The 26,241-nt window shown below is 44.9% G+C and overlaps 2 long non-coding RNA genes across 2 annotated transcripts; one reads left to right on the forward strand and one right to left on the reverse strand.

The window, feature by feature from the left end:
- Nucleotides 1–6,111: 6,111 nt before the first annotated feature.
- On the forward strand, nt 6,112–16,019 carry LOC139045948 (uncharacterized). Its single transcript, XR_011505457.1, has 2 exons — nt 6,112–13,193; nt 14,975–16,019. It is a non-coding gene; the product is annotated as an uncharacterized lncRNA (long non-coding RNA).
- Nucleotides 16,020–16,024: 5 nt separating this feature from the next.
- Nucleotides 16,025–25,621, reverse strand: LOC123287932 (uncharacterized). The gene is made up of 2 exons (XR_011505456.1): nt 16,236–25,621; nt 16,025–16,122 (listed from the first exon to the last, which is right to left on the reverse strand). It is a non-coding gene; the product is annotated as an uncharacterized lncRNA (long non-coding RNA).
- Nucleotides 25,622–26,241: the final 620 nt, after the last annotated feature.

The raw sequence follows: 26,241 nt of genomic DNA on the forward strand, positions 1-26,241 counted from the left end.
GTCCACTATATTTCATTCTTTACACTGTATTCAGAGGGATATTGCAAACACATACATCTGATAAAGGCACCTCCCTGCTTAAAAATCTTCCATAGATCCCCTTCTCATCAAGATGAAGTAAAAATATTAGTTGCCACATCCAAGGTCTCTCTCGACATGGCCATCATTTCTTCCCCTGCCTCCTGCCTCACCTCCCCCTTCTGCAGCCTCTACAAAAGCACAAGCAGGTCTCTTTTGCAAAGGGGACACTTAACCCTGGACCACAGTGTTGCCTCCTCTGGGGGACTTTCTTGTCCTCCTGTCGCTCTCTTGTCCTTCTTCCTTCAGGACAAGCTCACATATCACCTGCTGGATGAATTTTCACCACACTGAGTGGAGCGACAATTTGTTTTTACTATAATTATTTACAAACAAATTTCCAAACCTGGAACTTTAACCACATGTGTGGATATTTTTTAACTAAAATTCAAGGATAGAAATACTGAACAAAGAATACAAGTATGATTCTTTCTGTCATTATTTTTCCTTATTAATTGAACCTATTTACACTCCTCAGAGCAGTGGTTGTGTATTAGGCGATTACTGTTTCTTCAAACATTCAATCTTCCCAACTTTGAGAAAACTATCATCCTTGGATTGAGCCAGACATCCAGGATAAGTGGAGAGGCGTGGAGATTTGGTAGCATTTGAATTCAGAGTGTCCTTAATTATGACACTCTGTGAAATGAAAGCCTGGAGAACTGTTCTTCATGATTATTTAATTTGAAAGCTGTGGTGGACTTGGTCTTGCCCGCGTGTGGTCTTACTCTGTAATCTGTGTGTCCCTTGCAGGACCAAGGACACTAAACTTGTAACAGTTTCCACGATGCTACTTCCCTGAACGCATCGTGTTTCTTTATCCCTTTTGTAATGGAGCACTTCTAATATGGAACCTTTCACAATGACTTAGCATGAAAATTTAGTTTTGATTTTGTTTGTTTACTGTCTAATCACAGTGTAAGAAACTTCCATTTTATTCCCAATTTCCTGAGAAATTGTTTTAAAATCACAAATAGGTGTTGAATTATGGATCAAAAAAATTTTTCCCTTGGGATAATCATGGTTCTTCCTTTAATGGATCACGGAGTTATAGTATGGAATAATGAACATTGACCATAGCCTCATCCCAAATATGAGACTTCATTTGATTCAAGTTAGTCATAAATATAAAGGCTAATATCATAAAGATTCTAGAAAAATTATAAAATAACATCTTCATGTATTGGAATAGACAAAGTTTTCTTAGATAGGACACAGACATTTTCAATCAATACAGAAAAATGTAACAAATTACACTATGTAAATTTAAAATAATATTTTATTGAGGTCACATTGGTCTATGACATTGTGTATATTTCAGATGTAGCTTATTATATTTCAGCTTCTGTACAGACTGCATCAGGTTCACCACCAAATGTCTAGCTTCCGTCTGTGGCCATATACAAGTGTCTCTTTACCCCTTTCACCCTCCCCCTGCCCCTTTCCCCTCTGGTAACTGTGAATCTCCTCTGATTATCCATATGTGTGTCTGTTTATCTTCCACATATGAGTGAATTCATACAGTATTTGCCTTTCGCTGTCTCGTTTATTTAGCTTAGCATAATGCCCTCAGGGTCCATACATTATGTCACAAATGGCACAACTTTGTCATTTTTTTATGACTGGGTAGTAGTCCACTGTGTACATATATACCACATCTTCCTTATCCATTCTTCCACTGATGAGCACTTGCATTGCATGCTTTTTGTCTTGTTGATGGTGTTCTTTGCTTTGAAGAAGCTTTTTGGTTTGATATAGTCCCATTTGTTTATTTTATATATTTGTTTCCTTTGAATCAGAAGACATTGTGTTCAAAAACACACCGCTAAGATTGAAGTCAAAAAGCATTCTGCCTGTGTTTTCTTCTAGGATTTTATGGCTTCGGGTCTTGGATTCAAGTCTTAAATCCAGTACGAGTTAATTTTTGTGTATGGTGCGAGACAATGGCCTACTTTCATTCTTTGGCATGTAGCTGCCCTGTTTGCCCAACAACACTTATCGAAGAGCCTTTCTTTCTCTACTGAATCCCCTTGAACCTTTGTCAAGGATTTGCTGTCCATGGACGCGTGGTTTTATTTCTGGGCTCTCGATATTGTTCCATTGATCTGTGTGTTCATTTTCCTGCCAGTATCAAAGTGTTTATGTTACTTTATCTGATAGTATATTTAAATTTCAGGGAATGTGATGCCTCCAGCTTTGTATTTTTTCCTCATAATTGCTTTGGCTTTTCAGGGGGGTCTTTTTTTGTCCTATATAAATTCTATGATTCTTTGTTCTATTTCTGTGAAAAATGTCATTTGGATTCTTTCATTTATTTATTTATTTTTTTTTTTGAGGAAGATTAGCCCTGAGCTAACTGCTGCCAATCCTCCTCTTTTTGTTGAGGAAGCCTATCCCTGAGCTACCATCTGTGCCCATCTTCCTCTACTTTATATGTGGGACGCCCACCACAGCATGGCTTGGCAAGCGGTTCCATGTCCTCACCCGGAATCCGAAGCAGTGAACCCTGCGCAGCCAAAGCGGAATGTGCGCACTTAATCCCTGAGCCCCCGGGCCGGTCCCGTCATTTGGATTCTGGTTGGGATTGCATTACATCTGTAGATTGCTTTAGGTAATATAGACATTTTCACTACGTTTATTCTCCCAATTCGTGAGCAGAGTATCTTTCCCGTTGCTTTATGTCTTCTTCAGTTTCTTTCAATGATGTCTTACAGTTTTCAGTATATATGTCTTTCACCTCCTTGGTTACACATAATGTCATTGACACAAAGAAAAATTCAGAAGCATGCCCACGATGCATGTCTCATATTTGGAAGCCGCAGGTTTTCAATTCAGATCTCCCCAAATGAAAAACAAGTTCTCTTTAAATGTCCTTCCTTAATGGGTCAGTGTTGAGAATGGGGGAAAGGGGTGGAGCAGGAGTCAGGGTAGGAACTGGAAAAGAACATTCCTGGAGCCTCTGGCTCTGGAATAGGCTGACTTAGTGCTGACAAAGATCAGAGCAGCTGGTCTGGGTCACACACTGTGGCGAGTTCATGTAGTGATTTCTTTAATCTTCCCACAATCCATTGCGTAGACGATCCTGAGTTCCTTTACACAGGTGAGCACGCAAAGATTCAGTCTTTATTGGAGCTGGGAAGTGAACTATGGTCACCCACATGATGGGTCTATGGGGTCAGTGTCTCTGCTGCCCTGGACATGGCCATGTCCTGAGAGTCTCTGGCCCAGGACTGAGGAATGTCTGTGAGGCTCTGTCTGTGCAGACCTGAGAGCCCACCCAGTGTTGGCAGAGGTGCAGGAAACCCCCAGGCTTCTACTGTGAGCAGAGCAGAGCAATGGGGAAGATTTTGTCTCACTCCGCATGAGTGGGAAGCACTGTGACAGCCTTTGTGTTGCCATGATGTGTCCTAGAGACCCTAACTTGGAGTGCAGAGATGAGAAAACCCTAGCATTGGCTGATGCATCATTGGATCCGGGGAATTTCCTGGGGACCCCCAGAGCCCTGGTGCTCATCTGAATGTGAGTGGAATGTAAGAAAACACCTGGGAGGACTCCTTTGCTTCTGCCAGTACCAACATATCCAGAAGGTACCAAGAGTGAAGCCCCTGCTCATGGTGCAGGTGAGTCTCACAGAGGTTTAGAGGGAACAGAGAGGGAGGACACAGGCTGGGAGAGGGAACCTGCAGACACATGTGGGTGCTGGGAAAAGACCAGTGTTGAGCTGCTTCAGATTCTGAGTGAGAGAGGCTGACACAGACTGTGGGCTGCTTTGAGTCCCTGAGGCCTGTCCCCACCTGTGAAGTGAGAGATACACGCAAGGAAGAGAGGAGTCAAGGCCATGATGCACACAGCCCCTGGTCCCTACAGTGGGGCTGGGCTGCCCCAGGCCTCCTTTTCTTCTCCACCCTTTGCCACAGGAGGGACTGTCCATGCAAATGGGTTTCCAGCAGGTGCCTGCCCAGCCCCTCCCTGAGCCCTTTTGCAGGAGTTCAGCTAACACCACACAGGAGGAGAATGGAGATTGGCTTCACCTCTTGGGAGAGACCTGGGAGGAAGCACCTACTGTGACAAATGTCTCTGCTCAGGGGACTCTGCCAGGACTGAGAGGACCCAGCTGCTGAGTCCCCATCAGGGAGCACAGGGCCCAGCTCTCAGGCCCAGACTCCTTTGAGTGAATGGTCCTCACAGATCAGCTGCGTAGGGACCACAGGGCTGTCCTGCAGTGTCCCCTCCTGGTCACAGGAAACACCCCTCACCATGGCCCAAAGCCCTGAAAGCCCAGCTGTCTTTTGGACGTGTGAATAGAGGTCGCTGCCTCTATTCACACATACGTCGTCTGATCATTTGGTGATGGCATTCACATACACTGGAGGTGATGACTCTTCTATCTCACTCATTAGGGAGTGCAAAATGGAAGGTGAAAAGGTGTACAGAAATGGAAAGTGAAGGTGTTTCCACTCCCAGAGAAGATGTTGCAATCAGCCTATCCCTTCATTTTTTTTTATTATTATTGGTGTTTTTTATTGAGTTATTGATAGGTTACAATCTTGTGAAATTTCAATTGTACATTAATGTTTGTCAGTCACGTTGTAGGTGCACCACTTCACCCTTTGTGCCCACCCCCCACCCCACCTTTCCCCTGGTATCCACTAAACTGTTCTTGGTCCATAGTTTTAAATTCCTCATATGAGTGGAGTCATACACAGATTATCTTTCTCTTGCTGGCTTATTTCACTTAACATCATTCTCTCAAGGTCCGTCCATGTTATTGCAAATGGAATGATTTTGTTCTGTTTTGCAGCTGAGCAGTATTCCATTGTATATATGTACCACATCTTCTTTATCAATTCATCTGTTGATGGGCACTTAGGTTGCTTCCACGTCTCGGCTATTGTAAACAGTGCTGCAATAAACATTGGGGTGCACAGGACTTTTGGGATTGCTGACTTCAGGCTCTTTGGATAAATACCCAGTAGTGGGAAGGCTGGATCGTATGGTAGTTCTATTTTTAGTTTTTTGAGGAATCTCCATACTGTTTTCCATAGTGGCTGCACCAGTTTGCATTCCCACCAGCAGTGGATGAGGGTTCCCTTTTCTCCGCAACCTCTCCAACATTTGTTGCTATTAGTTTTAGATATTTTTGTCATTCTAACGGGTGTAAGGTGATATCTTAGTGTAGTTTTGATTTGCATTTCCCTGATGATCAGCGATGATGAGCATCTTTTCATGTGCCTATTGGCCATCAGTATATCTTCTTTGGAGAAATGTCTGTTCATGTCTCCAGCCCATTTTTTGATTGGGTTGTTTGATGTTTTGTGGTTGAGTTGCGAGAGTTCTTTATATATTAAGGATATTAAGCCTTTGTCAGATATATGACTTGCAGATATTTTTTCCCAGTTAGTGGGTTGTTTTTTTGTTTCAATCCTGTTTTCATTTGCCTTGAAGAAGCTCTTTAATCTGATGAAGTCCCATTTGTTTATTCTTTCTATTGTTTCCCTTCTCTGAGGAGATATAGTGTCCCAAAAGATCCTTTTAATACTGATGTCAAAGAGTGTACTGCCTACGTTTTCTTCCAGAAGCCTTATGGTTTCAGGTCTCACCTTTAGGTCTTTAATCCATTTTGAGTTTATTTTGGTGAATGGTGAAAAAGAATGGTCAATTTTCATTCTTTTACATGTGGCTTTCCAGTTTTCCCAGCACCATTTGTTGAAAAGACTTTCTTTTCTCCATTGTATGCCCTCAGCTCCTTTGTCAAAGATAAGCTGTCCATAGATGTGTGGTTTTATTTCTGGGCTTTCAATTCTGTTCCATTGATCTGTGCACCTGTTTTTGTACCAGTACCATGCTGTTTTGATTACTGTAGCTTTGTAGTATGTTTTGAAGTCAGGGATTGTGATGCCTCCCGTTTTGTTCTTTTTTCTCAGGATTGCTTTAGCAATTCGGGGTCTTTTGTTGCCCCATATGAATTTTAGGATTCTTTGTTCTAATTCTGTAAAGAATGTCATTGGGATTCTGATTAGGATGGCGTTGAATCTGTAGATTGCTTTAGGTAGAATGGACATTTTCACTATGTTTATTCTTCCAATCCATGTACATGGAATGTCTTTCCATCTCCTTATGTCGTCATCCAATTCTCTCAGAAAGGCCTTGTAATTTTCATTATATAGGTCCTTCACTTCCTTAGTTAAATTTACCCCAAGGTATTTTATTCTTTTTGTTGCAATTGTGAATGGTATTGTATTCTTGAGTTCTTTTTCTGTTGGTTCATTACTGGAGTATAGAAATGCTACTGATTTATGCAAATTGATTTTATACCCTGCAACTTTGCTGTAGTTGTTGATTACTTCTAACAGTTTTCCAATGGATTCTTTGGGGTTTTCTATATATAAGATCATGTCGTCTGCAAACAGCGAGAGTTTCACTTCTTCCCTCCCTATTTGGATTCCTTTTATTCCTTTTTCTAGCCTGATTGCTGTGGCCAGGACCTCCAGTACTATGTTAAATAAGAGTGGTGATAGAGGGCATCCTTGTCTCATTCCTGTTTTCAGGGGGATGGGGTTCAGTTTTTGCCCATTGAGTATGATCTTGGCTATGGGTTTGTCGTATATGGCCTTTATTACGTTGAGGTAGTTTCCTTCTATGCCCATTTTGTTCAGAGTTTTTATCATAAATGGCTGTTGGATCTTGTCAAATGCCTTCTCTGCATCTATTGAGATGATCATGTGGTTTTTATTCCTCAGTTTGTTGATGTGGTGTATCACGTTGATTGATTTGTGGATGTTGAACCATCCCTGTGTCCCTGGTATGAATCCCACCTGATCCTGATGTATGATTCTTTTGATGAATTGCTGAATTCTGGTTGCCAAAATTTTGTTTAGAATTTTTGCATCTATGTTCATCAGTGATATTGGCCTGTAGTTCTCTTTTTTCGTGGTGTCCTTGTCAGGTTTTGGTATCAGCGTGATGTTGGCCTCATGGAATGTGTTAGGAAGTGTTCCATCTTCCCTAATTTTTTGGAATAGCTTGAAAAGGATAGGCATTAAATCCTCTCTGAAAGTTTGGTAGAATTCCCCAGGAAAGCCATCTGGTCCTGGGGTTTTATTCTTTGGGATGTTTTTGATTGCTGTTTCAATCTCTTTCCTTGTGATTGGTCTGTTCAAATTGTCTGCCTCTTCTTGACTGAGCTTTGGGAGATTGTAGGAGTCCAAGAATTTATCCATTTCCTCTAGGTTATCCATTCTGTTGGCATATAGTTTTTTGTAGTATTCTCTTATAATCTGTTGTATTTCTGCAGAGTCTGTTGTTATTCCTCCTTGCTCATTTCTGATTTTGTTTATTTGAGCTTTCTCCCTATTTTTCTTTGTAAGTCTGGCTAGTGGTTTGTCAATTTTATTTATCTTCTCAAAAAACCAGCTCTTTGTCTCATTGATCCTTTCTACTGCCTTTTTCGTTTCAATAGTATTTATTTCTGCTCTGATTTTTATTATTTCTCTCCTTCTGCTGACTTTGGGCTTCATTTGTTCTTTTTTCTCTAGTTCAGTTAGGTGTGCTTTAAGGTTGCTTATTTGAGATTTTTCTTGTTTGTTAAGATGTGCCTGTATTGCGATGAATTTTCCTCTTAATACAGCTTTTGCTGTATCCCATATGAGTTGGTATGGCATGCTATCATTTTCATTTGTTTCCAGGTATTTTTTTATTTCTTCTTTAATTTCTTCAATGATCCATTGCTTGCTCAGTAGTGTGTTGTTTATTCTCCATATCTTAGTGCCTTTCTCAGCTTTTTTCTTGTAATTAATTTCTAGCCTTATAGCACTATGATCTGAGAAGATGCTTGTTATTATTTCAATTTCTTTAAATTTGCAGAGGCTTGCCTTGTTTCCCAACATATGGTCTATCCTAGAGAATGTTCCATGTGCACTTGAGAAGAATGTGTATTCAGCTCCTTCAGGGTGGAGTGATCTATATATGTCTAATAAGTCCAATTGTTTTAGTTTTTCATTCAGCTCCACTATTTCCTTGTTGATTTTCTGTCTGGATGATCTGTCCACTGATGTGAGTGGGGTGTTGAGGTCCCCTGCTATTATTGTGTTGTTTTTAACATCTTCCTTTAGGTCTGTTAATAGTTGCTTTATGAATCTTGGTGCTCCTGTGTTGGGTGCATAGATATTTATAAGCATTATTTCTTCTTGATGAAGTGTCCCTTTGATCATTATATATTGTCCCTCTGTGTCTCTCTTTACCTGTCTTATTTTGAAATCCACTTGGTCTGATATGAGAATTGCAACACCTGCCTTTTTTTCCTTGCTATTTGCTTGAAGTATTGTCCTCCACCCCTTCACCCTGAGCCTGTGTTTGTCCTTGGGGCTGAGGTGTGTTTCCTGGAGTCAACAAATTGTTGGATCTTGTTCTTTAATCCATTTTGCCACTCTGTGTCTTTTTATTGGAGAGTTCAATCCATTCACATTGAGAGTGATTATTGATGCATGTGGACTTAATGCTGTCAATCTGTCGCTCATTATCTTGTTTTCCCATGTTTCTTTTCCTGTGTGCTTTAGACTACCCATTTAATACTGCAATTTCTTATGCTGGCTTTCTTAGATTTTTCCTTATCTATGATTTGTGACTCTGTTCTGTACTTTATTTTAGTGTCTACCTTGAAGTTTGTATTTAGAATCTCGTGTGTAATATAGTCTATTCTCTGGTGGTCTCTTACTTACTCGACCAATATTGATTTAGACCCTTTGCTCTTCCCCTCCTAAATAATTATTTTCATTTTTTATTCCAACTTGTCTTATTAATTTGTAGCTAGAGTGCTAAGATCGTCCTTGTTTTGGTAGTTTCCTTATTTTTACCCTAATGCTATAGTTGAATATTTGCTATCCTGTTCTGGTTCTATCCATTGGTCTCCCTAGTCTGTGGATTGTGTCCCCTTTCTCCCTTTTTTCTTTTTTCAAGTATGAGAGCCTTCTTGAGGATTTCTTGTAATGGAGGGCTTTTAGTTACAAATTCCCTTAACTTTTGTTTGTCTGGAAAAGATTTAATTTCTCCCTCATATCTGAAGGAAATTCTTGCTGGATAGAGTATTCTTGGCTGAAGGTTTTTATCCTTTAAAGCTTTGAATATATCACTCCATTCTCTCCTAGCTTGTAGGGTTTCTGTAGAGAAGTCCACTGACAGTCTGATAGGGGCTCCTTTATAGGTTATTCTCTTTTTTTTTTCTTACTTTCCTGAGTATTCTTTCCTTATCATTCCTATTTGCCAACTTTACTATTATGTGCCTTGCGGTGGGTCTTTTTACATTGACAAATCTAGGAGATCTAAAACCCTCCTCTAAACACATTTCTCCCTTGATCCCTAAGTTTGGGAAGTTCTCTTCAATAATTTCGTTAAGCACACTTTCTGCTCCATTTTCCTTTTCCATATTCTCGGGAATTCCTATGATCCTTATGTTCTTACTCCTCATTGAATCCATTATCTCTCGGAGATTTTCCTCATTTTTTTTAATTCTTAGTTCTCTTTCTTCCTCTGTCTGGCGCCATTCAGCCTGTCTGTCCTCGATTGTGCTGATTTGCTCCTCTATGTTATCTACACGGGAATTCAGGGAATCCATATTCTGTTTTATCTGGTCCATTGTGTTTTTCATCTCAAGTAATTCTGTTTGATTCTTCTTTATGATTTCAATCTCTTTTGTGAAGTAACTCCAGAACTCAGCTTGTTTCTCTATCTTTCTCTCTACCTCATTGAGTTTTGAGTTGTTTGATTATAGCTGCTCTGAATTCATTATCACTAAGTTTACCTAATTCCAAGTCCTCAGGACTTAATTCTGTGTTTTTATTGTTTTCCTTCTGGTCTGGGGCTTTTATAAATTGCTGGATGGTAGAGGAGCGGTTCTTTCTCATGGTGGTAGAATTCAGTTGCAGTTACAGCCTGTCGCCACTAGATGGGGGTCGAGAGCGGTGTGTTAGCTCTCCGCCTTGGGGCAAGATGGCTGCGCCCACTGGCTTTACTGTGGGGCAGGGGCTGTTTCTCACACGCGCCGGTCTGGGTTCAGATCAGTTCTGTTCTCTGGTCTCCCAAGGCCCTTGATTTATGGGGTCCCCGCAGACGGCAGCTTTCCCCCCATCAGCGGGCCTCCACTGAATCAGTGGCAGGAGTCCTGGATGATCCCCCGGTCGCACGGCCCCTCCCCTGCTCCTTCCCGACCCGCGCTGCAGCGATCGCAGACTCTAGGGGAGGGAGCGATGTTCTCTCCTACCGTTCCAGCGCCTCCGAGGGTGTAAGCAAGGTTATGATCTCCGCCTTCTTGGTATTGTAGGTCTCTAACGAGCTGGCATTATGTTTATTCTCTGAAATTCAGTTCTTCCAATCTTTTGTTGTATTTTCGAGGGGAGAGAATCCCGGGTCAGCTCACCCCACCATTTTGCTCCGCCCACCCCTACTTCCCATCCCATCATTTTTATGTGGTTTAGAGAGTGCATCCATTTTCAGTGTTCCATCACTTGTCCATTAAAGCAATGAATTACAAATAAACTCACATAACCTTATTTGTATCTTAATCTCCAATTTTTAGGTAGTCTATTTGCTGTGCTAGTGAGAAATCACAGAAGCACAATGAATCCTAATATTTGAGCTGTGCAGCTCCCATCACGCCATCTTGTGTTAGAATAAACTTCAACCTGGCAGAGAAAGTCTTAGACCCTCATTTGTTGGCTTCCTTCATCCATCTCTCCCTGTTCAGAACCGTCTCATCTATGGACACAGACCTTACCAACCCATCATTCTTTCTTCACACGTTTTCCCACTAAGGTCCTTTGTAGATTTTGAGGTTACAAAGTTGAATATTAGAATGTCATTGGTTTTGTGCTGGATCAAGAGCTCTATATTTAGCATCTAGTTGACGAATGTCTATCTTACATGTTCTTACATGAAATGTTATGAGACATCCATCCAGCTCACAAACACTCTGCAGTTTATTTGCTCCTGGAGCTTGTCACCTGTGCTCACAGTTTGTTCCCTCATCCACCTGCTCCCTGTGGTTTCTTTACTCAGTCACTGCAGGCCCATTGCATCCTTCTCCTCTTCCTTTGCATAAATCTATGGAATGCAGTCCATATCCCCAGGGTCAAGTGCATGTATCTCTTCTGTTCTATAGACAATAAGATCACCGTTATTACTTAACATTTCCTCTTAATTCGACTCAGAACTCCAGAGTCAAAATATCCAGAAAGCAGAAATCATTATCTTTGCCTCAATCTGCTTTCACCAGGGTGTGCAATTCAGAGAATTCAAATATTCTTCCAACAAATATGTGCTGACTTTGCCCATTGTGCCACAGTTTCTGGGCTTTGTAGATATTACGGTGACATAACAGGGGGAAATTCCTATTAACATGGAGCCTAGATCCCAGCAGGAGAAACATGCAGTGCACAGACTCACAGAATTCCTCTGGGCTTCTGGAGCCTACTCCTGCTGGCTGAGAGCTCCTCACCTCCCTCAGGACATGGACACTGAGATTCTCTGTGGTCTGTCCACAGCCTCCCCTCAACTGCACATGGCTCTGCGCCATTCCAGGAGCCTCTTGCAGGAGCCCAGCCCTGCTCCCCCGGCGTTGCAGTGTCTCTCAGTGTGGCCTCGTCCCACAGTTTGGCCACTGTATCCCAGTCTTTACTCTGTAATTAGAACGATGTTGGAAACACATGTATGTGATAAAGGCACCTCCCTGCTTAAAACTTTCCCAAAGTTTCTCTCCCCATCAAGATTATGTAAAGCTGTTGAGTGTCACGTTCAAAGTCTCTGTGTGTGTGTGTGGCCAACATTTTTCCCCCTTCCTGCCTCACCTCTCCCCTGGAGCCTGTACAAAAGCACAAGTGGGGCTCCTTTGATAAGAGGATACTTAACCCTCAACCCCAGTGCCTCATTCTCTTTGAGCACTTCTGGTCCTCCTGTCCCACCACTGTCCCCTTCCTTCAGGACCATGCTCACACATCACCTGCTGGAGATACTAACAGGAGCAATTATTCGTTTGTATTATAATAATTTACAAGGAATTTTGCAAACATAAATCGAACCCCCAGTGTGCATACTCTCTTAAATAAAATTTAAGGATAGAAATACTGAACAAAGGACATAATTATGATATTTATCATCATTTATTTTTCTGATTAGTTGACCATGTTTACATTCCCCAGAGAAGTCGATGTATATCGTGTTATTACTTTTTATTTAAATGTTTCCTATTTCCAATTTGGTTTGTGAAGTATTGTCCTTGGATTGAGACAGACATCCAGGATAAACCATTGTAAGAAGAGATTTTGTAGCATTTGAATTCAAGAACATCTTTTCTATGAGAATCTGTAAAGATGTGACACATGACAGAGCCTGGAGGACTGTTCCTCATGAGCATTTCATTTGAAAACTGTGACAGACTAGGGCTTCCCTGCATGTGGGGCAGCTCGCAATCTAGAACGTCCTCTGCAGGACAAACGGCGCTGCTCTCAGCAATTCTAAGACATCACTTCTTTGACACATGATGTTCGTTTTATCTCCGTTTTGAATGGAGAAATTCTAATATAAAATGACTTAGAATAATTATTTTACTTTATTTATTTATTTTCCTGTCTTCCTTCAGATAATGGGACTTCCCTTTGATTCCAGTTTCCTGAGCGATTGTTTCAAAATCACAAACAAGTTTCGAATTTTTATCAAATTTTTTCTGTTGAAATGATTAACTGGTTTTTTGTTAATGGATGACAAGCCTGTGGTATGGAAATAGCGAACACTGACCACTGCCTCATCCCATATGTAAAACTCAATTTGATTCGAATCATACTCGTAAATATAAAAGCTAAAATCATAAAAGTTCTGGGAAAAAATATAGTAACATCTTCATGTCCTTGGAATAGACAAAGACATCTTAGATTGAACACAAAAATTACTAACCATAAGAGAACAAAATAATAAATAAGTTACCTAAAATTTTAGAATATTCCTTGACAAGCGAGTGACCTCAGCAAGATGATGGAATAGCAGGCCCTCCACTCGTGTCCCCACTCAGCAACCATGATTTGGCGGCCATCCATTGACAAAAGTGCCTTTTTGGGAGCTTCTGGATCCAGGTAGGAGACTGTTAAATCCTGACGGAACCCAAGGCTGAGGAGTGGTGTCTGAGAAGGCAGGCCTGTGGTCAGGGGGTCCTGGCAACAGGCCCAGAACAACACCATCCCCCTGGGGACATGGCAAATCACTTTATTACCTTCCTCCTGCCACCTGCACACTTGGCCAGAGACCCAGCAGGAGTCACTCCAGCCCATGCCTCAGTTAGCAGCCCTGACAACCGTGTCCCTGGCTGTGAACCGGGAAGCAGCCCACCATCCAGTTCCAGCCCCTCTTAGCCACAGTACAGGAGCAATCCTGCCCATCCAGGCAGCAGACAAGAAACATGCCCATCAGTGCCCCTGGAGGCAGGCCTGCTGTCCTCAGTCTGACTGGGAATCTGGAGGCAGCTCTGTGCCCTGGCCCCAGCCCTGTGCAGACCGCTCTGTGGGCACTCCTGCCTGCCCAGGAAATGGGCTGGGAACATGCACATCGAAGTCACAACAAGCAGGCCTTGGGACAGGCACCAGTTCTGGACGCTGAAGCAGACTTCTGTCTCAGTACAGCCCTTATCAGATCTGGCCCAGGGCCAACCCTGCCCAACAAGGAATCTGCCAAGTGCCCAGGAGGGAGCCACACCCGTCCATCCACTATTTTCTCTTTATTCTAGGGTAAAGCATTGCCCAAGTCCTCCTAATCACTGTGCTGAGGGGTTGTCTTCCTTTAGTTGCGTCCATCACTCTTTGGTTTCTACGAGAGTTTTCTTGATTTCTCCTACTAGACTCTGCTGGCCTGGGACATCACCCCATCCCACCACCTGCTTCCAAACACAGCCTTCCAGTCCCCACAGGGGATGACTGGTATCAAGATGTGTACACCATGTGCCATGACCTTGCCTGGTGGGAGAGCAGACCCCCTGCACTGAGGCCTGAGGTCCCATCTGGAGCCAAGTCTTGGCGTCTTCAACCTCTCCTGTCTTGGCCGATTTTCTTCCTCAAGTAAATGAGAAGGGAAGCCAAGTAGGCATTATCAATGCATTTTGCATAAAGTAACCCTCTAGAAGCATTTAAACATGAACCCTTTACAGAATCCCACTAATGAGGTTCAGATTAAGTAATCTGGTAGAGAGTGTCACTTTCTGGCTTTTACTAACTGGAAAGTTTCTAATATGATGGCAGCATTGAGAACAAAGGGACTAAGTTCATCCTTCATGTACTTTCCCTCTAACAACGTGCTGAAATTGAACAGGCACAGGTGAAGTTTTCATCAAATGTAAGACGAGAGTAAACTAGAGATGTGCATTACTAGAATTCCTAACGACTAGTCCCATTTGTCAGAGCTGATCATATCTCTTGAAAATGTGAGCGTCAAATAATCCAGCCTGAATTAGATGGCGCCATCACATTGTCTGACTTGATTGACTCACCCACCACCCATACTGTTCCCAACAGCCCAGCCTCAGCCCCTCTTTTTCCCAACCCCATCCTTCAATCCCTCCTTCCTCTAAGCCATTGGTTATCTGAATTTTCTTCTCTATCCCACCTGCTCCACCCATTAACCAGACCCATAGTCTAAAAGTTGTATGGTCCCCAGTTCCTACCTAGTCCCTCCCTACATCCAAACCTCCTCCTCCTTCAGTTTCTATGCAGCACTTGGGCCTCATAAACAAATCAGATTCTGTTGATCCCCTGACAACTCCTCTAATGCTCCCATCTCCATCCCACCAGGCTCACCCCTCCTCACTCTCCCAGGACATCTAGGCTGTACAGCGTCTTTTGCTCATTTGTACTCTCTCTTCCCCCAGACAGTGTCACCACCCTGAGCACGGAGACCCTTCCTGTCTTGTCCACCTACTATCCTGAGCCCCTACACCCAAGTCTCACCCATAGTAGGTGTTCAGTAAATGGTGTGGATGCACATAATCTGGAGAATCAACTAGCCTGAGTCAAACACAGCTGGACTTTGTTTCCCTGTTTCTGCCGTGACTCCTTGAAATGGGCTGAACTGTGTCCCTCAAAACCCTATGCTGAGACCCTAACCCTGTTGTGACTGTCTTTGGAGATAAGGCATTGAAGGAGGTAATTAAGGTAATTAGGTCATAAGGGTGGTGCCCTAACAAGTGGGGCTGGTGTGTTTATAAGAAGAGGATGAAAACCAGGGGTGAGTGCACAGAGAAAAGGCCCTGTGAGGACACAGCAAGGACCCAGCCTTCTGCAAGCCAAGGAGAAACCAAACCTGCCAGCACCTTGATCTTGGACTTCCAGCCTGCAGAACTGTGAGGAAACACATGTTTGTTGGTTAATCTGCTCCATCTGTGGTATTATGTTATGGCAGCCCTGGCAGACTCACACACCCCTGGTGGACTCTGTCCCCAGGGCAGCCTGCCCCAGCATCCAGGAATGTCTGCTCGATTAGAGAAAAACAGAAAATGGATTGAAACCAAGGACAAGTTGTGGGGCAGACGTTGAGAGCATGAGCACAGGTTGAAGAGAAAGTTCCCTGAACTGAGTATCAGAGCTGCTTTTGGACACACAAACAAAGGAAGCAGCTGACGTGGCCTAGGAGTGGGGGCTGCACAGGGAAGCCACATGGCTGAGGGCACAGCAGGTTTTTGTCTCACTTCCCCACGGGCCTGCAGCACTGTGTCACTACTACTGCTGTAAGAGGAACCACAGTAATAATCGGCCTCGTCCTCAGCCTGGAGCCCAGAGATGGTCAGGGTGGCTGTGTTGCCAGACTTGGAGCCAGAGAATCGATCTGGGACCCCTGAGGGTCGTTTGTTAGTAGCATAGATGAGGGTTTTGGGGGCTGTTCCTGGGATCTGTTGGTACCAGCCCACAGAACTATAACTATACCCGATGTTGGAGCTGCTTCCAGTGCAGGATATGGTGACTGTCTGGCCCAGGGTCCCAGACACTGAGGCGGGCTGAGTCAGAGACTGGGCCCAGGATCCTGGAAGTGAGAGAGACACAGAGATGGTGATTCCAGGGACTAGAGACAAAGGGAGAAAGCAGGGTCCCATGCATCTTCCCAAGGCCCCTTCCCTTGTCCCCATATCTAGTCACCTGTGCAGAGAGCGATGAGGGTGAGGAGGAGAGGGGACCAGGCCATGGTGGAGATCTTCACCGAGTCCTGCCTTCTGTGGCCCCACAGCTGAAGCAGAGCTTCCCCCTGATCTCTCCCACCCCTTCTTCATACTCTGAGAGAGGGAGGGCCCACACATGCAAATCAGAGCCCCCGCTTTCTGATCTCTCACTTGGCCTTTGCTCAGGTGCCACTTCCTAAGGGTGGCCCTGGGGTGGGGTGTTCACGGCTGTGAGCCCTGAGCAGAGGGCACCAGGCAGTGCTAGGTGGCTGGTCGCAGCTGTGAACCCTCACGGAAAGCTGAGGAATGAGCACTGAGCGCCCCCTGGTGTCCAGGCCCAGACTGACTATTGTGTTTCAGGGTGACCGAAGCCCAGTAGACAGTTCCCCCATCCCCACTGCTCTGTCCACTGTCCCCCTGAGTTAGGGTCAGGCCAGGTGGCCCCTGTGTAGCCTCCACATCCCCACAGGTCAGTCTCTACTCAGACTCTTCAGGAGTGAGTCTGTCCACAACTCCTTTAGCTGTTCAGTGGGGAGGACTGAGGGCGTGTCTCGTATACAAACTCCTCTTAGATCAGGATCAAGTGCAGAGCAGTGACCGGCCCCATGGAGGCAGGTCCCCTTCTGTGCAGGACACAGATTCTTTCCTCGTATGTGATCCCTCCCTGTTAGGGATTTAGCAGTGTGTCTCCAACACTCAAAGACTTTGCCCCAAAGGTCCTATTCCTGGTGGAATGTAAGTACTTTGGTTTTTGCTATGCTCTTTGACCAATCATTACTGTTTACTGGTCTCCACACTAATGCATGAGTTGAATAGAATATTTTACATGGCTCATTCTCTACTTGTATGAGAGTCAGGTGTTCACTGTTTTGAGTCAGGCTCACTCTGTTCCCAGCTCCAGCGCACAGAATAGGAAGGTAACTGGGACAGAGCACCTGAGACCTGGGCCCTGTGAGGGGGAGAATCTCAGCAATGAGCCCTCAGTGACCTGAGCAATCACTCTATTGGGGAACGGGACACAAGGCATCTGGACTGGAGTGTGTCTCTAGACATCCGTGAGCTTGGCCTCTGGGACTGTTCCTCACCTGAGAGAGGAGGCAGTTACAGGGAAGGAGCCAAGGGGATGGCAGGCAGTGGCCACTAGTGTGGGTTCTTGAGATGAAATCGCCCTTCTCACCCCCTCTGGGAAGAGGATCTCCTCATGAGGGAGTTTTGCTCATTTCTATCTCTTCGGGGACTATTGAATTTCACACCGGGACCTCACTGATTGCAGTGGGTGTCATTGCTCCTGAGAATGACCCTTTGCAGAACATTAGAAAGATTAGGGTGCCAGAAGCAGAGTGTTATGAGACAGGTGCCCCTGGCCTGTGTCCCCTGCCCAGCTCCCAGTGTGCACAGTAGAAGACCCAACATGAACGAACTACAATGGTTGAGAGCAGATGATGCGCATGCTGGGACCAAGAAGGGAAAACTTCTGTCATTTCCTCTCCTCTCAGACCGCAAATCTCCCAGTCATGTGGTGAGCATGTGACTTACCCCAGTTCCAGCTCCAGGGACAGGCCTTTCATTATCCAAACCAATCAGACAATCCCCTCCCTACTCACCATGATGGAGTCAGGGGAGATGGTGTGGGTGATCTGGTCCAGTCCTCGCGAAGTCTGAGATTCCTGTTCAATGGATCATGGAGGGCAACTCTCATTCAGGAGGGTTTATGGTGTGGGTGTGATGCCTGGGACTGCAGGGACATTTTTGACCCTGTGGGATATCAGCCTGGAGACATGAGAGATCATGGGGAATGGACAAGTCAAACAAATCTCAGAGAAGGAGTGAAGTCCATTCAGATTACTCAGTTCACAACTACAACATTCCTGTCACCACTGAACAAGCAGGAAGGCTGTTGTCTATATTTCCATCACAAGGATGAGCTCAGGACCTCAACCCCACACCTGTGTCCATAGACCTTCATCCAGGAGGTACGACTCACTCACATTTTACGCAGTCCCCAAGGACTACCCTCCAAACCTCTTTCCTACATCCCCTTCCTCACCTCCAAAACACATGCGGCGTCTGACCAACCTTCTCCACCTCACCTGCTCCATCCCGCATCCAGGACTCTAGTCTGATCTTTGTACCAAATCCACAAACCCCACCAGGCTCCTGCTTTCACTCTCAGCTCCTCCTCACTCATCTTCTATGAACAGCTGGACTTAAACTTAATCAGATTCCTTATCTTCCTGGTCAAATCCTCTAACGGCTCCTATCCCCCATCCAAGCCCAGCCAATAATTGCTGTTCAGTAAATCGTGCAGATGGGTGGACCGCTGAATAATGGCCTATCCTGAGTCAGACTCACCTGGACTCTGTGTGTGTCCCAGCTTTTTCTCTCTCCCAACATGGACTCTGCCGTTATGGCAGCCCACTGCTGAAATTGAGAAATATCTGATAAATGTGACACAATCAGATAACATTTTGCCTTCACATACAGACTCTTGAGCACAAATTGGGAGGATGTGGCCACATGTTATAGACCATGTTCTCTGTAGTGGGCATGAGAATCTTGTTTTTGACCACGCAAACAAACAAGGGTACAGAAGAGCCGCACTTCAGTGAGGACACTGTTTGCCCAAATACTGCAAGAGCCAGTAGAGCCTTCTCTGTGCTTGCCTTGCCCAGGACACTGCCCTGTCCGGACCTGCCCAACAACACCCCTGCTGGTCTCAGATCCAGGGTCCATGAGCCCCTCTGGCTTCACTCAGCTCTCCTGGAGGGCGTCCTTATTTTGCAAGTGGATCTCTGTGATGTCAGTATCAGAATCATTCAATGAGTAGGTCTCTTATTGGAGACACAGGCTGAGATATTAAATGTCTCCAGATAACTAATGACCTCCAGGCTGCTAAATAGAAGGATGTATTGCACAGTCCTGATGCTGCCTGATATTTCAGGATTAACTGCCATTTAACTTTGCTTCTGCCAGTGCCTGAGGTCTCTATTAGTGTAGGACCATCTGAAACCAAGTTCAAGACCTAAAATCCTGCAATGAACCTTGTTGGTTCATGAGGACCAAAAATCTATAAGGGATACCCTGGCAGGCAGACTTATGTTGTTGTCACTGTTATTGTTGCTGCTGTTGCTGTGAGGGACTCCTGTTAGACCCCTCACCCCACTGCACAAATACTGCCAGATGATGTCTCCCTTGGCCACTAGAATACAGCGCCATCAGGGAAATCGTGTCCTATCTCCTGCTGACCTCTCTGGGCTCATTTGCCCTTTGTTGCTGTTCTGGAGATTTACTCTTCTGTCTTCTGAATCTAGGATATATTTAGGGTTGTTTTTACTATTTTCGTCTAGTTTTATCATTATTTTCAGTCAGAAGATGGGTGAGTAAAACATTACTATGAACATTTGTCTTTTTCTGAGATTCATCCTCCTTCCTTGACTTGGTGGCATCCAAGATATGTCACCCAACCCATACTGGGCCCTGATCAGGTTTATTTGGTAACTGCTCCGTATTCTGACATTGGAGAAAGAACAGGGCTTTCTGGAAATTTTCCTGTAATATCAGGGTTCTCTGTGATAATGAGGGTTGGTTCATAGACTCTAGATCCCAAAAAACTAAGGTGCCTTCAAATATCCTCTCGCCACCCAAAAAATAAACAAAAAACAACTATAGCTGCAAAACAATTAAGATTCACTGGATTAAACTGGGGAAAGGGAGGAGGTGATGGGCCTGAGAGCCAGGTCATTGACGGTAAGAGTCCTCTCCTGCGCCTGGGATCCAGGAGTTCCTCGAGGATGTGATCTGAGGAGAAGAAGAGAAACCCGTTTTGCGAAGGTTCCAGAGCTCAGGGAATGATCGGCAAAGCCAGGGCCAGGCTCATGGGACGTGTATTGGACTGAGCAGATGAGGCCCTGGGTCTCCGGTGTCACACTGGCTGGACTTCTCTTCTCCATGTCATCCTCCCCAGCATGAGGCAGGGAGGTGTGATTGTAAGTTCTGCTGACAAAGTGATTTTCTTACATTGGAAAATGAGTAGTTAAATGGGTTGTTTTCATTGCATTGATAAATTTAGAATGACTCAAAAGCATCAGTCTCTCTGGTTTTAGTTGCACAAGTGACAGCAGAAGCCAAACCCTGGGCTGCTGTTGACCACAGGCAGTGCCAGAAGAGAGTTAGGTGAGACTGCGGAGTGGAGGGCAGATCCTTGTCTCACTCCTCACAGACTTGGAGTGGCATGGAGGTTGAGTGCAGCTGTTTGACAGTGACAATCAGCCTCATCATCATGCTGGTTCAGGAGGTTAGGATGACAGACCCAGATCTGGAGTTTGGTCTGGACCCCCTGAAGGCCCATCACTGCTGTTCTAGGTCACAAACTTAGGGGCTCTGCCTGGGGCTCCTTGGTATTTGGGTTTCCATGACAACCTACAGTGTTTCTCATTACAAGAGATCATTTGGGTCCTTCTAAAGAGCTTCACAGGCTGGAATTACTTCATGCACATATTGAGGAGTTTCTGGTCCCTCATATTCAACTGAACCTCTCCTATACCTTTTCTAGTTGGAAAGGGCCACAGAAATATATGAAGAGAGAACAACCCAAACCTGTACCTGTAGGCTCAGGAACACCCACCCACACGGCTTCCCATGAGGTCTGAGTGGGATCAGCTGTAGGAAAGTCACATTCACAAGACCTACTTCGTCCAAATTCCCGGAGCAAGCTCCGCATTTTCCTCCCCTTCTCCCTGACATCACACCAGCCCCTAGTTCTCATGAGTAAGCTTGTAAGGACCACAGGGCAGTCCCACAGTGACCCCTGCTGGTATCATGTGGAAAAAATGAGAAATGATAAAAAATTCTAAAATATATCTTTTATTAAAAAATACATAAAATGCATCCTTTCCTAGGAAGACACAAATTTGATCCATTAGAGACAGAGTAAGTAAATGTACCAATTTCTTTAGAAATTATAAAGATTGCTATTATAGAAATACTCCCCAGAATGATATGAGACACAGAGAGTTTCACAGGAAACATCAAGCAAGCTTTCAGAGATGAAATGGTTCCAATTTATTTCTTTTTTATTTTTTGTGTTTAGACACATGAAAATTTCCATAAACATCTTAGTTGATGGAGTGGTGAAAGGAGGTGTTTCTGCAAAGATGAGGAACAGCCAAAGTGACCTTTATCTCTATTATGATTCAACCTTGTTCGGTAAGGATTAAAACTGCAACAAAAAAGGTGATAACAGTGGCCAGGACTTGGCATTGATGAGAGTGAACAGTAGACATTCTTAACGGCCCAAATGAATGTTACGGCCTTAGACACTCTGGTGCTGGTGCAGAAGCGACAGCAGAGATCTCCTCAATGAGTGACCAGTCACTAACTGTGACTCGTGCTGGTAACAGTTAGTAAGAAAGGAGCAGTGGGTGGAACAAGGGGAGCAGAGAGGAGGTCTTGGCCCACCCACCTAGGGTGAAGAGCACCTTGTGAGCTCTGAGGCCACAGCCCAGGTCTGAGGGAGCGTCCGCCTCCCTCTCAGGCTGTGTCCTAAGTACTATCAATCATCATGTTTATGGGGCCTCTGTCTGGGAGCCAGAACAACCCACATGACACAGGCTTCCAGAGCAGTAAGTGGTGACCTTCTGCCCAAGAGACCAATACACTGAGACAGAGGATGGTGAGTCTGGGGTCAAAGCACCTGTTCCTGTGGAACTGAGGAGGAGGCAGGTCCTGTGTGACCCCAGGGGCTCCTTTCCCTAAAATCCCACAAAGAACCCTGTATAAGAGACTGGGAGGGAAAGATTCCATGACATTCTGGAGCCACCATAGAGCTTCATCTCCTGAGGTGGCCCTGTGTGGATTCTGCCCACAAGCTGTCTTTCCTCTGGACAGATGTTCCTGGGAGCCCACTTCCTCCTTGGGAATGCAATCTGGCTCTCCATTGTCTATCAGGCCCAACCTGCATCACTTGGACAAGGACTGCACAGGAAAAACAGATGACACAAATTTCAAGGAACGTAGTCAGGCAGCCAGACCCAATAGCTCATAAGATAATGGGGGCCTCACAGGTAAAGAAGTCACACATCAGTTTGCCCAAGTCCCCTTGAGCCCACTGAGTGGTTTACCAGCTGTCTGGTTAGCACCTACCTCTGAGGAAAGCACCATTCTTGAATTTAGGTAGATTTCTAGGATAAATAGAGAGAAATGGAGACTCTGTAGCACTTGAATTCAAGATCATGTGTAACTGTGACAACTTGGGGCAAATGTGACTCAATCAAGTCTGGAGAATGATTCATTATGAGCATTTAGTAGGAAAACTGATGGAGGAGAATAGTCCTTCCTCTGCTTTGGTGATAATAAGCAAACTCTTTCGGTGGCACTAGGAATCACACACAAATTGGAATGGACTCCACAGCTCAAGTTTCAGTGAGTGTGCAATTCTTCAGATGTAATACTCAATGGCTCATGGATTTCTGTACAACTCCTGCTCCTTGACTCATAGGAGTGCTTATATGAAGTGTGGATAAATTGGAGCACACTGCCGACTCACCCTTGATGTGAAGTTAGATGCAGGAAGTGACCAGAGAGTGATGGGCCCCCAGAGGGAGGGGGAGGGGCTGCACCTTGATTCCTCACAGAGCTGGAGCACTGTGTCAAGAGCACCCATGTCTTGGCCCAATGGTCAGTCTTGTCTTAGGACAGGATCTCAGAGACCCTCGGGAAGCATTCCTTGCCAGACCTGAAGCCAAAGCTTCCATCTCAAATGGCTGAGACAAGAACTCCCAGGACCACGTTTCTAGGGATTCTGCCTGGATGCTTGTGTTGACAGACCACACTCTTCATCTCTGTGGACCTCCTTTTTCTGCTGCAGATGATCCTGTTCCTCAGAACAACACCATGGGTGAACATGTCAGCACAGCCTGGAAGCAGGAATCTACAAGATATAAAACATAGAGGGGGGTGGGATTTGCGGTCCCTGCTCACTTTGTCTACAGCCTAATTCCCTTGAGGATTCAGAGCGCATGTTTTGAGATTGGCAGAGAGGTTCGTAAGTGAGGGAGAAATTTCAAAAAGAAGAGAGTCACCACTATGGGAATGAGAAAATCCAAATATAAACTGACAAGAAAGTCGTGGCTGTTCCTGCGCTGTGTGAAGGGGGGAAGACTCCAGGGAGGCCAGCTTCTGACTCACTTTTCATTCCTCACTTGACCAAATGAGGAGACACTCCGAAATAAAGAAGAACAGCACAAAAGTCCATCTCAACCTGACACTGCTGGATGGATGAGATTGGCTGTGGTGTCACAGAAGTTGATTGTCATTCTCACGGCCTGGGGACTGAAAGAGGACTGGGACCTCTGGGAAGAACTGGTCAATAATGTTCAACTTCATACTTAATTATGATCAAGAGCTGTTACTGGTGACATGGAGGAAAGTGAACCAAGATGCCAAGAGAACGTGGTTGTTTTAATGTGTTCAGAGATTTGATGTGGTATCTCTAGTCCTGGTTGTCTAAATTACACTGTTCTAGCCACTCTTGTTGCTTCTCCCAGGGCAGTAGACATCAGCTTTTTGTCCTGGAGTCCCAGGCCCTGGAGGAGGCTGGGTGGGTGGGGAGCCTTGCAGAGACCTGTGAGCACAAGGGAGAGTCCACATGGTGGAGAGAGTGGGGCAGAGCTGGGGAGAGGGCCTCATGAACATGAGAGTCAGGACCCTGTACCTGTATGGTGTTTAAGGTCAGTGAGAAGAGGGGAATCCAGGATTTTGTGTAGACAACCTACAACTCTATTCCTCCGGCCCCAGAGCTAAGGCAGAGACGCCTCATGTCCCTTCCTCTCCTCCGTATCTACAGCATCCGCTTTGCTTTTTTGGCCCCTTCCTGGGTCCTGTTCTGTGGAACAATCTTTGATGATTTGGAGGATGAGGAATTCTGTGCCCTGAGTCCTACAAAGGCCCTGAGAGGTCTGAGTCTCAAGCATGCATAGGTCAGGGAATACAAGATCTTCCCAATAGGCATGACTTCCCACTCTATATACACCCACAAGACTGGCAGACCACATCATGTGCTGCAGGACACCCCCACTCGCTTTCCTAGACAGAGTGAGGCAGCTCTTCATCTACTTCATGAGAAGGGTCTTCAGATTGTCTTCCCAGGAATTATGGATGCAATTTCCATGTGTAACTCTTATACAGTCAGAGCCCCTGAAATCCCAAGCTGCCTGCTCAATATAGACCCTTTATTGTCCTGACTCTCCTCCATCAGGTCACAGGTCAAAGGGGCCTTCACTGGGGTGAGGTAACAATCACAAACATGTCTCTCCAGGTGCACATTACAGGTGACAGCACAGCCTCATCTCCCAGTGGCACCTGCCCAGGCCTGCTGCACCCACCCTCTGCCCCTCAGCCCTCAGAGCAGCGACCCCCCGGCTTGTGCCCCTTCCCTGATCAAGCTGCTCTCCCTACCTTACCTTGATTTGGTTCCTCAACCTTCTAATCTCCTTCCTGCGCCTCCCCTTCCTCAGACACAGGCAGGGCAGGGGCCACAGAGCAGGATTCTCCCAGGGCTAAATGAAGGTTACGTATTTTCTTAGTGTTTCTAATATTTTGTGTGAAGTTCCCCACCACTGCAAGTTTAGTTTACCTAAAGTTATTGCAATGATCGTATTAATCAGTTTGGAAGAATTATGTCTCCACCACGTTGAATTTTTGATTCATAAACTGGACGTATCTCTATATTATTTAAACTTTTAATTTCTCTAAGGAATTTTCATGGTTTCCAGGGCATAACATTTCCATACTCTGTCATATTTATCCTTATATATTTCGTATGTATGATGACCTGGTGGAACTTCCCAGGCATGGGACATGACAGTCATCCAGAGTAGAGGGTCGCCTCCTGTCTTAAATGTCCCCACCTGCTCTGACCAATTTTGCAAGAAGCAGCTCTTTTTTCATCTTTTCAGTTCCAGTATCCAAATATGAGAATTCCTTCATATAACAAGGTCACTGTGAACACATTTCCACTACACTGAAAATAAATAACTGTTAAGTCTTAATATTCTCATCTTTTTATATTTTGTTTTGATCCTGTTATTTTCTTTTCTCCAGACTTCTTCAGTGTAGTTATATCACATTTGTATAAAAAAGTAGTGTGAGCAAACACAGACCAGGAGAGATCCGTGTAGCAGAAAGGTAGTTGTCTGCATAGTTTTTAGAACACATCTTTTCTTACTCACTGGGGTGCATAGTTGGGACAATGGGGAGATTTCTTGTGGAGCCCAGACCTAGTTCTTTACAACAAGCCAGGTGGGAGCTTACCAAATCCTGCCCCCTTTGTGCCACAGAGCGCAGCACTGTGGGTCCGCGCTGTGCACACACCTGCAGCCTGTTCACCACGTTGAGCCTGGTTAGGGTGGGGGGTGACTCACCCATGAAGATGCTGTGGACAGGCCTGCATTTCAGAGGGAAAGGCAAGGTGTGAATTCAGCCGAAGGGAAATATCACAGTCACTGCGGTTTATCTGCATTCTCACAAATGAAGACTCACCGTCCAAGCTTATTTTTGAAATTAATAATGATAATAATAATCGTGGAATAAAGTGAAATAAAAAAGTCCCCTGAGAACAAAATGGAGTCTGTGTGGCTACTCGGGACCTAAAAACAAACGGAGTCAAGTGGCCATGATGGAACAAGGATGCAGTCACATACTCTGTTCTTGAAAAAACCACAGAATACCCTCTTAAGCTCTTGACTCTACCAAAGTTCTTGATTTAAAAAAAATATTTAACAGCGACCCGGACCTAATTAATAAAACTGTGACCTGCACCAACCAATCAGAACTAAGCAGGCTTGTGTCCCTCATTTGCATAAGAAGATCTGAGTGGGACCTGGGAGGGAGCTTCTTATAAAAGAAAGCCCCTTCCTTTGTTCTCCCAGAGGGCACTTTTGGTTTGCAGCAGAAAGTGAATCTCCCTGATTTGCAAGCCATGAATACAG

The sequence above is a fragment of the Equus asinus genome, chromosome 8 (assembly GCF_041296235.1).
Source record: "Equus asinus isolate D_3611 breed Donkey chromosome 8, EquAss-T2T_v2, whole genome shotgun sequence".
In the NCBI taxonomy this organism is placed as follows: Eukaryota; Metazoa; Chordata; class Mammalia; order Perissodactyla; family Equidae; genus Equus; species Equus asinus.